This window comes from Ursus maritimus, unplaced genomic scaffold (genome assembly GCF_017311325.1).
Source record: "Ursus maritimus isolate PB19 unplaced genomic scaffold, ASM1731132v1 scaffold_10, whole genome shotgun sequence".
Classification (NCBI taxonomy): Eukaryota; Metazoa; Chordata; class Mammalia; order Carnivora; family Ursidae; genus Ursus; species Ursus maritimus.
In genome coordinates, this window is record NW_024423344.1 from 22,008,253 (window position 1) to 22,022,091 (window position 13,839).

Genomic DNA, 13,839 nt, shown 5'->3' on the forward strand with positions numbered 1-13,839 from the left:
CATAGGGAAACAGAAAAACCCCAAGAAAAAGTTCCCTCAATTAATACAATTGTCCATTTTCCTCACTGAGTCATAGGCTTAATGGATGGAAACTAGATAATCATTTTACCATCAGTGTAGAGAGCATAGAAACTTATGGGGTGTGAGTTCTTTACTGTCTCATTTGCAAGGAAGAGATATGGATGCTTCAGCATCTTTATCCACCTGCTGCTTCAAGGTTCCGAAAATAAATCACCATCATTTCTCCCCCCAGATCACTGCAGTTGCCTCCTAACTGGATGTCATACCCGTTCCTGCCCAGTGAGCAAACAAATGAATATCTGATGGGTCTCTTAAACCTTCGATTCAGTCTATTGACTATAATAGGTACTCGGCTCAGCCTGATTAAGAAAAGTGAACATGAACATTTCCATGAATTTGTTTCAGCTGGTCTGACCACAAGCTTTTGCTGAGTCTCTCCCATGGAAGTGTCAGGCACTGGGCTGGCCCTGGGTATATAAGTAGCTTGATAAGAAGTAATGTTCTCTGCCTCTGAGTTGCTTACAGAGTCATTGGGACTAGAGACTTGAAAAAGAGATCATTATGGTATGATGGTACAAGGAAAGTATAAAGGGGATACAGGGGGAGGCAGTTACCTTTTTCTTTCTTGGGGTGGGAGGAGGAAGAGAACTGAGTTTTGAGAGATAAACATTTCAAGTGAAGGAGACAAGGTACACAGGCACCAGGCCTGGTCAGCAACAGGGGAATGCCAAAGGGCAGCTGAATCCAGCAGTGAAGGGTCTTACATTCCAGGCTAAGGAAATTATCCTTTATCTTATGAATGAGGAGCCAAAAGAGGGTTTTACCCAAGGATAATTTCATAATTCTAGCAGCAGTGTGGATGGTGGTTTGGAGTAGGGTACGTATAGAGGCAGAGAGACCAATGGGAGGCTATGGCCAAGGTCCTGGAGATATTAATGGTCTAAGTCAGTGCCTTAACTCCTGGAAAGTGAGGCAACAGTAACAGGGCCTGCAACCTGCTTTATTAATTCACTGAAAGAAATATTTATTATCCATAGCTTCCAAGAACACTCCCAATTAATTTATATAATCAGCTATTAGAGAAATACAAATCAAAACAACCATGAGATACTACTTCACCCCCACAGGATGGCTATAATCAAAAAGATAATAACAAGTGTTGGCAAAGGTATGGAGAACGTGGAACCCTCAAACACTGCTTCGTATGTAAAATGGTGCACTGCTTTGAAAAAGTATGCCTGTTCCTCAGAAGGTTAACCTAGAATTAACACATGATCCAGCAAATCCACTCTTCAGTATATACCAAAGAGAAATTGAAAACCTGTGCACACAAAAACTAATACATGAATGTCCATAGACACATTTTCATAATAGTCAAAAAAGTGGAAATAACCCAAAGGTCCATATCTTAGTTTGGGCTGCTATAACAAGTTACCATAGACTGAGTGCTTTAAACAACAGACATTATTTCTTACAGTTCTGGAGACTGGGAAGTCCAAAACCGTGGTTGGATTCCAAGGAGAATCCTCGACTTGGTTTGCAGATGGTCATCTTCTCATTACATCCTCCTAGGGGGTTGAAAGAGGAAGGAAGTTCTTGTATGTCTCTTTTTATACGGGCACCAATCCTATCAAGAGGACTCCACCCTCATGACCTAATTACCTCCCAAAGACCCCACCTCCAAACACCATCGTACTGTAGATTAGTCTTCCACATATGAGTTTGAGGGGAATGCAAGCATTCAGTTCATAGCAGTCTATAAGTTGATAAACGAATAAATAAATGTGGCATATCTATACAATGGAATATCATTTGGCAACATGCTACAACATTACACTAAGTGAAAGAAGCCAGTCACCAAAGACTACACATTGTATGATTTCATTTATATGAAATGTCCAGAGTAGGCAAATCTACAGAGACAGGTAGATTAGTGGTTGCCTGGGGCTAGGGAGGAAATGAGGGGTGACTGTTAAAGGGAACGTTTCTTTCTGGCGGGATGCAAATATTCTAAAATGGATTGTGCTGATGGTTGCACAACTCTGTAAATAAACTAAAAACCATTGAATTATACACTTTAAATTAGTAAGAGATATGGTATATGATTTAGATCTCAATAAAGTTGTTACCAATAAAAGAGCAAAAATATTACATACTAATTATGGAAAGAGAGAAAATATAAGTAAAACTAATATAACTTTCTTCACCAATCTGTAGTATGAAACAATCGATCTCTTCTTTCTCCAGATGATCTCTCCATCCCCTTTGAGACCATGCTTCCCGGGCTGATACATGTAGAGGGCAGTCCTTCCCAGTGCCAAGAGACAGCATGGGAGACCCAAGTCACCACTCCTCCGTGCTCCTGCTCCTGAAGTTGGACCCACGGAGTTATGGATCTTGGGGAGTAAGACCACAGAGGCAAAGTGCCATTTTCATCACATCGTGTCAAGGTTACATACTATCAGCATTGTTGATGTTGATCTTGGTCCCCTTGCTGCGGTAGTGTTTGTCAGGTTTCTCCACTATAACATTACTCTTCTCTCCCTTCCTTTCCCTGCTGTACTCTTTGGAAGGAATTCACTATGCACAGCCCACACTTAAAAGTGGGGAGTTATGTTCCACCTCCTTGTGGGCAGAATAGATATGGAGTTCTTCTGCACGGGGGATATGTTCATTCTCCCTGCATTGGTGAAGATTCTTCAGAGACACAGAACGAATAGGCAACAGATAGAGATAGATAGATAGATAGAATATAAAGCTATACATATAGACCTACAGAGATAGAGGAAGAGATTATGAGGAATTGGCAATTACAGAGGTTGGCAAGTCCCAAGATCTGCGAGGTGAGATGGCAAGCCAGAGACCCAGGAGGCCTGATGGTACAGATCTGGTCTGAGTCTGAGACATGAAAATAAAGAAGATCCAATGTTTCAGTCTGAGTCTGAAGGCAAGGAAAAACCTATATCCCAGTTCAAAGGCTGTCAGGTAAGAAGAGTTCTGTCTTACTTGGAGGAAGGTCAGCCTTCAACCGATTGGATGAATCCCTCCTACATTAGGGAGTGCAATCTGCTTTACCCAGTCTACCAATTTAAATGTTAACCTCATCCAAAGACACCTTCATAGAGGGGCGCCTGGGTGGCTCAGTTGTTAAGTGTCTGCCTTCAGCTCAGGGCGTGATCCTGGCATTCTGGGATTGAGCCCCACATCAGGCTCCTCCACTGGGAGCCTGCTTCTCCCTGTCCCACTCCCCCTGCTTGTGTTCCCTCTCTTGCTGGCTTCTCTCGCTCTGTCAAATAAAATCTTAAAAACGAAACAAAACAAAAAACAAAAACACCTTCATAGAAACATCCAGAATAAATTTTAACCAAATATCTAGGCACCTCATGGCCAAGCAAATTGACACATGTAATTAACCATCACAGGTCCACACCTTGTAAATGTGGCACCCATATGCACCTTCTTAAGCCAATAAAGACAATAGCAAAATCATAATTCCACCTAACATGATACAACTATCTTGCATACAGCAGAAAACACACTAACCCCTTACCCAGAAGAGGACATAAAAGTCCTTGAGTAATGTTTACTCTTCTCCTTGGTATGCTGTAACTTAAAAACTCATAAAAATTATACTCCTTGTTTCTCTAACTGGTCACATGGTTGTAGTTTGTATTTATAACTACCTTCTTGCACTACCCATTCTGTATTCCCTCAACAAGCACCTCAGCTGGTCAAGGTTCTCTGTCTGATGGAGTGACCCAAACCTTCATTGCTGAAGGATCTGGGCCATTAATGGTCCAGCCTGGATTGGGTTGTAGATTTCCATTTACCTTAGTCATAGGACATGATCATACTAAGAGATCTCCTGTATTCCAGACATAATCTTCCTTATATTCACTATGGAGTAGCAGTCCAGTTTCCCCTTGGTAGTCAAGATCAGTCACCCCGGGCAACATAACAGCTCCCTTCTTTGCTTGTTGATTCAGAGACATGAGGAGCCCAAAGTTGCTCGGCAGCAGTCTTAAGTTTCACTTCAGTGAACTCATTGTTATGTCTCCTGGTGGAAGCATTCTTCCCTTTAGAACTAAGTCCTCTACTCAACAAATGATGTTGGGAAAACTGGACAGCCACATGCAGAAGAATGAAAATGGACCACTTTCTTAACACCATACACAAAAATAAATTCAAAATGGATGAAAGACCTAAATGTGAGACAAAATCCTAGAGGAGAACACAGGCAGTAACCTCTTTGACCTTGGCTGGAGCAACTTCTTACTGGACATGTCACCACCGGAGGCAAGGGAAACAAAAGCAAGCATGAACTATTGGGATGTCATCAAGATAAAAAGATTCTGCACAGTGAAGGAAACAATCAACAAAATTAAAAGGAAAAAAAAAAAGAACTAAGTCCTCTAGACCAGCAAAGCATAGGTTGTAGGAATAGGAAGCAGAAAACTTTGCTAGTGAATCACTAGGGGTGACAGCAAGTGGTGCCACTCCCATTTCCCCCACTTGGTTCCTGGACTCATGAGCTATGGGAGAAATAGCACCATATATTGGATGCTGATTCGCAGTATGTACAGCATGCCGGAGAACTTTGCCCCAGCCTGCAAGGTATTGCCACCTTGCTGGTGCTGTAATGGAGTCTTGAGAAGGCCATTCCATCGTTCTGTCAAGCCAGCCACTTCATGATGGGGGGTAAGGAGGAGAACATGGTAAGACCAGTGAATCCCTGAGCGTGGACCCAGTGCTCTACTTCATTTACCATTGAGTTCCTTATTGAGAAGCAATGCTGGGTGGAATACCGTGATGGTGGACAAGGCTTTCTGTACGTCTGTGGATAGTAGTTTTGGCAGAAACATTGCATGCAAGAAAAGCAAATTCATATCCAGCGTAGGTATCTATTCCAGTAAAAACAAAACACTGCTCCTTCCATGATAGAAGTAGCTCAGTATAATCAGCCTGCCACCAGCTAGCTGGCTGATCACCCTGGGAAATAATGCCTTACTGGGGGCTCAGTGTTGGTCTCTGCTGCTGGCAGATGGGGTAGTCGGTGGTGACCATAGGCAGGTCAGCCTTGATAAATGGAAGTCCACGTTGCTGAGCCCATGCATGACCTCCATCCCTACCACTAGAGCGACTTCGTTCATGAGCCCTGTGGGTGATATGACAGAGCCTCTCTCTGGGGAAATACAGAAGGAGTCATCCTATCCATTTGATTATCAAAATCCTCTTCTGCTAAGCTCAGCCTTTGGTTAATATTCATATGGGACACAAATATATTCATATTTTCTCCCTCACAGAGGTCTTTCTACATATACATCCCCAAATTACCTTGTCACGGAGTTTCCAATCACGTTTCTTCAATGACCCTCTAGCCAAACCATTGGCCACAGTCCATGAGGCAGTCTATAATCACACATCTGGCCATTTCTTCCTCCAAACAAAGTGAACCACCAGCTGCACCACTGAAGTTCTGCCCCCTGGGAGGGTTTCCCTTCACCACTGCCTTCAGGGATGTCCCAGGAAGGGGCTGTAGTTCTACGGCTGTCCACTTGCAGGCGGTGCCTTCATAGTGTGCAGAACCATTTGTAAACCAGGCCCAAGTCTTCTCTTCCTTGGTCAACCAATTGCAGGCAACTCCCCATAAGGCTCTAGGTACAGGCTGGGGAGAGAAGATAGTGTAGCAGGAGTGAAGACCAAGTTCGTTTGGTCCTCTTCTTCATGTAACTTTCTTGTGCACACTTACATATATGCCACTTCCATTTGGTGATGGAGTGCTGCTGTACATGGCTTGGTGGGTCATATAACACCCAGTTCACAATGAGAAGCTCAAGTCATGTTAACTTGGTGGCTCATAGTTAAGCACTAAGTTTCTACTAAGGCCCAGTTGTAGGCTGAGAGCTGTTTCCCAAAAGGAGAGTAGTTATTCCCAGAGGACAGTAGAGCTTTGCTCCAAAGTCCTAAGCACATGATCTGTAATTCACCTATAGGGACCTGCCAGCGGCTCCAAAAGCATCCTTATCTGCCACTGACATTTCAAACACCATCGGATGTGCTGGATCATATGGCCCGAGCAGCAGAACAGCGTGTACGACATTCTAGACTTGTTGCAGAGCCTTCTGTTCTCAAAACTAGCAGCTTTTTAGGTCACTTCGTGAATGGGCTGAAGTTACACACTCAAATGAAAAATATTTTGCTTCCAAAATCCAAAGAGGCCCTCAAGGTGTTGTGCTTCCTTTTTGGTTGTAGGAGGGGACAGATGCAATTTAAGGAGTCATGGTCTACCTCCTGGAGGACAGAGTGTCTATATAATTTATTTAGAATTCTTCTGCACAGGAGATTTGTCTAGTCTCCCTATTTCTTTATTTAAGCATTTATATATGTCAGTATGGACCCATGAATATTTGTTTATATTTTGGGTTATAATCCAATACTACTTAATTTTGTTGCTCAAATTGTTCCAGCTCTGGCCTTTGGGCTCAGGACTTTATAAAGTTCCATAGATGATTCCAATGTGGAGCCAAGGCTGAGAACCACTGCTCTACGTAAAACGTTGTTTAGAATTTTACCACCATGAAAGCACTGATTTCCCTCAAATTAGGACAGATCCAAACTGAAAATAAAAAAGAACCTCAGATGGAGTCATATGCTCCTGCAAATACTAACCTTCAGAGGGCGGTTAATTAGGGGTTTCTCCCTCTCTGCTCCCTTTTTTACTGTAGACTATGGGGGTACATAAAATAATACTTGTTTCTTGATTAGGACAAATTTTAAATAAGTGGAGACTGTAGAATTCAGTTCTTCAATCAACAAGCTAAGAGCTGCCTTGTTGCCCAGAAAAAGAGAAGATAAGTGACACTCTGATAACCCCAGTGATTAGCACTCCGGATGTTTCTGCAGAGATGAGTGACTGTCTTGGGCAAGCCACCATTTCCAGTAAGTGTTCTTGACGACAGCAGCGTCAGTAGCTTCACCTTCAGGGAAAGATTCAAAGCTGACTTCCACTAGGTTGAGACTTAAAAGGGCTTCTCCAAGGATCCCTGGCATGCAGAAGTAACAATTCAGAAAGTTACTGGTTCATTATTCTGAGGTAAAATTCCTTTCCCCAAGCGTGGGCCCAGCCAAAGGGATAGCTCATTTCTGGCCCCAACGGTTATAATTTGGGATTGCTATCAAGACAGCCAGTCATTTCAGTAGTCCTCTCATGACATTTAACAGCAGTGGCTGTCACACGAATTTTCTTCGAACCACTCTGGCATATTTTCATAGAACAGTATTTCTAAAGGTGTGTCCTGAACCAGCAGCCTCAGCCATCCCCTGAGGACTTGTTGGAAATTCAAGTTCTCAGGTCTCACACCAGACCTGCTGAATTAGAAACTCTAGGGTGGGTCCCCGCAACCTGGGTCCTAACAAGCCCTTCTGATGCACACACAAGTTTGAGAACCCTGCCCTGAATAAACCCAAGCAATCGTAGCAGTTGGTTTCCCTCTTTTCCTGGTGGTTTCTGTGATGAATAATCATGACCCAGCTAGTCTCAGTGTTCCAGGAGCTCCCCAACCAGTCCTGGGGAAGAGCAGGAACCATCTTTGCATCCCCACAGCCTATGCCTGGCACATGGTAGTTGCTCAGTAAGTGTTCTAGATGAAGGGATGAATGACTAGACAACAGAAGGGGAAGAATACCTGGAGGAGATTCATGAATGAGATCAATCAGCATGGTCCTAGCGTGGGGACTGGGAGACTTTTCACAATACTACTGCCCAGACTTTTTGGGTCATCATCAGAGACTGACCCAAAGTCCCTAATTGCCGGGCTCTACCACATTCCAGTTACCCTCAGGGCCCCCTCAGGACATTTGGTGCGTCCGCTAACAAACAGCATTACCAGCTTCCTCTTTCCTCAAACCACAATGAGCTGAAGAGAAACAAAAGACATCAGGAAAGGCGAGAACAGGGGCCTTGCCGAACAGGAGGATGTGACCAAGCAGAAGAAGGGATGTTGACAGAAAAGAGAGATTGCACATGGCCACCACGGAGGGGAAAAAATCCAGCAGGGAAATGAAGGTATGCCTTAAGCAAGGTTAGTCCAGTAAGAAGGTTCATAGAACACATATGCAGAAATATAACAACTGTGCCCATGTGTCCTGGCCTGGGTCTATGGGATGTTTGGGAAGAAGCTGTGGGGGGGGGGGGAGATCTCCTGACTTTAAAATGTTGGCTTTTATTTGTAAAACCATTCAATGCCAGACAAAAGGCATTTGCCAACAGCCAGGTTGCAAGCATCTGTTGGGAAAATTTCATTTTTTCCTTTAAAAAAATTATTTTTCTACTTCCCATTCATGAGGATGGCTATCATCAAAAAATTGGAAAATAGCCAGTGGTGGCCAGGATGTAGAGAAATCAGAACACTTGTGCACTGTCGGTTGGAATGTAAAATGATACAGCCACTTGGAAAACTCTCCGGCAGTTCCTCAAAAAGTTACATTGCATAGAACTACTATATGATCCAGCAATTCCATTTCTAGGTGTATACTCAAAGCAGTTAAAAGCAGGAACTCAGATACTTACATATTCATTGTTCATAGCAGCATTATTCACAACAGCCAAAAGGTAGAAATAGTCTAAATGCCCATCACCAGATGAACGGATAAACAAGGGGAACATGGAATATCATTCAGCCTTCAAAAGCCATGAAATTCGGACACAGGTTACAACAAGGATGAACCTTGAAGAAATTATGGTAAGTGAAATAGACCAAACTCAAAAGGACAAATATTGTATGATTCCATTTATCTGAGGTACCCAGAATAGGCAAATTCATAGGGACAGAAAGCAGAATACAGAGCACTAGGGACTGGGGAGAAGCAATGAGGAATCATTATTTAATGGATACAGAATGTCAGTTTGGAAAGATGAAATAGTCCTGAAAATGGATAGTGGTGATGTTTGTACATCGTGTGAATATATTAATGCCACTAAACCATACAGTTAAAATGGTAAATTTTATGTTATTGTACATATTTTTCTAAAGCATAGCTAACATTTATTGACTGTCTGTATGTGCCAGGAACTATTCTGAGTGCTGTATGGTTCTCACTATAGCCCTCTGAGGTGCTGTTATTATCATCCCAATTTACAGATGAAGAAACAGAGGCACAGTATGTCAAGCACCTCTTCCAGGTCGTCCCTGCCCTGCATCAGAGTCAGGTTCAACCCTTGGCCCTTAACTGTGATGAACACTGTCTCTGCTCAATCTAAGTAATCATCTCAGTAGAGAACCCATCTGAGTATAACTCAAATGTCACAAATCCTGCCTCTGCTCCTTGCTGGCAGTGTGGGCTTGGACAAATTACTGGGGCACTTTACCTCCAAAATGTCCCAGATTTGTTCATGTCTCTGTATCTCTACTTCTGTCAGCCTCTCTAGCTTCTCCTTCAGCAGCAGGCTCGTAAATGGGCTCTGGGCCTCTACCATTTACCCCATCATCTGTTCTCTACAGAGCAGAAAAATAATAATAACATTATTTTGGAAAAATAACATAATACTTTTATTAGTTATTGGCTTAATCACCTCTACGTGACAAATTTTGGAAAATAAATTTGTATTAGTTAATGATTAACCTCTATAATATTGTTTCTTTACATTTTTTGGCTACATAGTCTTTAATCACTTGTTTATATGATGACAGTATTTGAATTGTCATTTTTATAGAGAAAAGAGAAAGATATTTTGGTCTTTTCTCTAGCATAATTGATGAAAATTTGTTTTTTATTATCGATAAATTTAAAAAGTTTCCTTCAGCTTCCCAACTCGTGATTCCTAATGCCTCACAAATGTTTAGATTTGTTATATAATTTGGGAGAAACTCTATCTAAAGTCTCTTCATATGTGCACTGTAAGATTTCAGGGCATAATCAAGCATGTTCCTCACAGGAGAGAACCTTCTGGTCAACAGAATCAAATTCTCCACCCATGGTTTTCATCGTGATGACCACACTATTCCACAGATTAGCTTCTGGTGCTGTATTTCAAGACTTGCTTCTCTTTTAGTACCCATATACTTCTGGTGGTGGGCACCGTAAACACATTCATGGAGCAATATGACCTCTGGCCCTGCCTCTTCGTGTCAGAGTATCAGGTAAGTTGGCATGGGGTATGGCTGGAGAAAGCCTGGAGCCACTCCTACATCTGGACAGCTCACAGTAACTTTATATATGAAATGACTGTGAACCACATAGATACCTCCCAAGATCCCCCAACTCAACTTCTCCTTAGCCAAATCCCCAAAGTGCCTATGGCCACTCCAACACCACCCAGCACAGGGGAAGCATGACAGAGGGGAAGTTGGGAGTGGAAAAGACATAGCCATTAACCAGTTGTGGTTAGAATGCTTATTTTTGTAAATTTTATGAAAACACATGACCATGTGAATATGTTGCAAGAGTCTTTGCCAGGATTTAGAAGGACCTATGCAAATGAGGGGCCCAGAGACTTTAAAACCACTTATTCAATGAAATAATAACTGAGTGAATGAATAAATGAATTTAATAAGTTGAAAAGGTGAAGGAGTATCCTAGGTATTAGAATTTTCTAGTAGATGGACTTGCAAAGATCTGACCAAACCAGCATGATAATCCAGTCTCTGGACCCCAGTTCAATTCCCACTCCATAGAATCATGCTTCAGCTGTTAATGATGTCCAGAAAGTCTCAAAACCAACAAGTGTAGTTCTAACAATTACTGTTCCTTCAAATTGAAGTTAAAAAAAAAAAAACTCTATTGTATACAAGCTCTTCACTCTGTAAATTCTTAATTTAAGATTGTCAAGTGAACACACCATGAACCTATGAGTTATCTTGCCAAAAATACTGAACATGAATCTGATCAAGCTTCTAGACCAAACTACCAATTTACCAGAAATTTTGAGAACAGTGGGTATATTCACCAACACCACAGGGATATATCTGCAAAATCCAGCCTGTGGGAAATGCTACAGGACACATAACCCAACATCAACATATAAATTGCAAAGAAGGAAAAAGGGACGGCTAAGGAAGAAAATATACATTTAAAAATATTTGAAAGACTTAAAATTAACTGTGATGTATGGACTTTATGTTGTAAAAACCATTTTGACATGGATGAGACAATTAGAATTTGAACACTGACTTAATCTTAAAGAAAAAAATTGGTAGGAAAAAAATTAAACCATCAATAGGTAGAAAATAGTACATATAATGACCATTATCTTTAAAAATTCTTTGTTTTCTAATTATAAAATAATAAAAGGTCAAAGTATCCTCTGCTTCCCTGTGCCTCACTCATCTCCTCAAAGGTTAAAAATTTAGTGTATATCCTGTCTACACATACAAATATGTATAATTATATAATTACTAAAAATATATGTGTTGTGTATTTGTATATATACACAACGTACGTATTTTAATAATTATATAATATATATTTATTTTTAAGAGGATTAAAGAAATAGGTAAATAAACATTGAGCTCCAGTTAGTGATATGCATGCTGACATGTTTAGGGCTAAAGTGTACTGATATCTGCAAACTTATCTTGAAATACATCAAAATAATAAGTTGGATCGGTGAATGGTATATTAGTCCTCTAGGGCTACCATAACAGAATGGTATATTAGTCCTCTAAGGCTACCATAACAGAATACCACTGGGAGGCTTAAACAACAGAAATTCATTCCTCATAGTTCTAAAGGCTGGAAGTCCAAGATCAAGGTGCTGACAAGGTAGGTTTCATTCTGAGGCCTCTTCTCTTGGCTTGTAGGCAGCTGTGATCCCAGCATGTGCTCACATGACCTCTTGTGGAGAGACACCGGGCGTGTCTCTCTTCATAAGGACACTAATCCTATGACCTCCGTTAACCCTAATTACTTCCTTAGAGGCCCCATCTCCAAATGCAGCCATACTGGGAGTTAAGGCTTCAATATATGAATCTTGGGGGAGACACAAACATTCGGTTTGTAACAGATTGATAAAGGAATGGACAGATTAGGATAAAGCAGAATACAGTAAAATGTGGGTTGTAGGATCTAGAAGGTAGGTACTCACTGTATAATTATTTCAACTTTTCTCTGTGTTTGAGGATTTTCATAGTAAAATGTTGGGTCAAAAGATAGGGAAAGTCACGTGTGGTGAAGTTGAGCAACTTGCCTGAGGTCACACAGCTGAGAATCGTCACAGCCAGCCTTGGAACTCTGACCTTTCCAGTTGTTGAGCCTGGGTCCTTAATCAGTCTGTACACTCACCCTCCCTTGCAACTGATGCACTCACATTCATTTCCCCTTTTACGCACACAGAGCTGGTATATTTTCATTTTACAGATGGGGGAGCTGAAGCCTCAAGAGCTCCAGGACTTGCCCCAGTACGTTTGCCTGGGAGGTAGGAGCACAGTTGAAGCCACTCCTGGCTCATCTTCCCAGGTAGAGTGTGTGGAAAGGGCATGTGCTTTAGCATCTGATTGACTTCCATTCAAAAACTGACTCCAGATAAACTGGTTTTAGGAAGAGTAATGGTCTGGAAGGTAAAATGGAGAGAGAGGGGCACCACGCCCACTTCCTGACCATTGAGGAATTTTGGTGTGAGAGGGAATTCAGCCTCCACTCAGCAGAGCTTTAGGAACCTCAGAAGTTGGCAGGTCCCATTAAAAAGAAAGGGAATGTTTGGAGAAGACTTGGTTTTCTCATCTGTAAAATGGAAGGTGATAATGCCTGACTCAAGGGGCTATATAAGAAATGAGAAAAAAATTAAATGAGCATGTACAATGCCTGACATACAGTAACAATGCATTTTATTTATTAATTGTCCAGCTTTATTGAGGTATAATTGACATAGGATAAACTATACATGTTTAAAGTGTACAATTTGATAAGTTTTGACGTAGGCATACACCCATGAAACCATCATCACACTCGATTTAATGCATCTATCGATTATCCTGAAAAGTTTCCTCCTGCCCCTTGGTAATCCCTTTCTTCATCTCTTTCTGTCCCACTTCTTTCATCTACAGACAACCACTGATCTGTTCTGTGTCACTACAAATTAGTTTTAATCTTCTAGAATCTTATATAATTCAAATCATACTGTATGTATTATTTTCGAGGGGGGAATGAGATTTGACTTCTTCCATTCAACATAATGATTTTGAGATTCATCCAGGTTGTTGTGTGTATCAACAGTTCATTCCATTTTATTGCTGAATAGTATTCCCTTGAATGGGCGTATCACAATTTATCTGTTCACCTATTGATGGATATTTGAGTTGTTTCTAGCTTAGGGCTCTTATAAATAAAGCTGCTGTATGCAAGAATTTGCATACAACTTCTTGTATGGACATATGCTTTCATTTCTCAGGGTAAATACTTATGAGTGGAACAGTTGGATCATATGATTGGTGTGCGTTTATTCTTACCAAACAGCCGGACTGTTTTCCAACATTCAACCATTTAACATTCCTGCCAGCCATGTGTGAGAGTTCCAGTCCCTCCACATCACTACCAACACTTGTCATGGTCAGCCTTTTTAATTTTAACAGTTCTGATCAGTATGTAGTGGCATCTCATTGTGGTTTTAGTTTACATTTCCCTGATGACCAAAGATGTTGAGATCTTTTCACCTACTTGTTTGAAGTTTCTATATCTTTTTTGGTGGAGTATTTGTTCAAACTTTTTACCCATTTTTAATTAAGTTGTGTTCTTATGGAGTTTTGAATGTTCTTTATCTAGAATGTTCTTTAGAATATCTAGATGGAGATCCTTTGTCAGATATATGCTTGGCAGAGCACTTTT

General features: G+C 41.3%; 1 pseudogene; it reads right to left on the reverse strand.

Annotated features, from left to right (window-relative positions):
• Positions 1 to 3,255: 3,255 nt before the first annotated feature.
• On the reverse strand, positions 3,256 to 6,286 carry LOC121100385 (annotated as a pseudogene).
• Between the last annotated feature and the right edge of the window lie 7,553 nt (positions 6,287 to 13,839).